The sequence below is a fragment of the Daphnia pulicaria genome, chromosome 8 (assembly GCF_021234035.1).
Source record: "Daphnia pulicaria isolate SC F1-1A chromosome 8, SC_F0-13Bv2, whole genome shotgun sequence".
In the NCBI taxonomy this organism is placed as follows: Eukaryota; Metazoa; Arthropoda; class Branchiopoda; order Diplostraca; family Daphniidae; genus Daphnia; species Daphnia pulicaria.
In genome coordinates this window covers 12,661,518-12,662,028 of record NC_060920.1, presented here as the reverse complement: position 1 = coordinate 12,662,028, position 511 = coordinate 12,661,518, and positions in this window count along the sequence as shown.

The window sequence follows — 511 nt, the reverse complement described above, 5'->3', positions numbered from 1 at the left end:
CCTCATGTATTTCAACAATTATATTTTTATCGTCGCTATCGCTATTCCTTGCTACTACAACCATTCTTGTCTTCTCAGTTCTCATCGTTGATTGAAACTTCTTTGCAGTTAGTAAAATAATAAAAATAAAAATTGGCCGAAATCGTGATTTTCCCCGTGAAATTCGCCTGCTAAACTCAATAGATGGATTTTGAGTTTTCTTAAGGTAAATAGAACTTATTCGGGAAATGATTTTACAGATTAACAACTATGGATAAACATGTTTTGAAAGCGTTCACACGATACCATTATTACTTTTCGTAAAAAAAAAACTTAATATTAAAATGATTAAAGAAATAAACGGCAGCCACAATTTAACTATTTCAACGTTGTAAATGAAATACTACAGACGAAAAAATAATTAAATAAGCGTATGATGAATACTACCGATACTACACCGAATCGCCTAAATTCTACCACGATGGTACATCGTGATACTACTCTTCCCCGGGCGACATAACCATAACTGAGG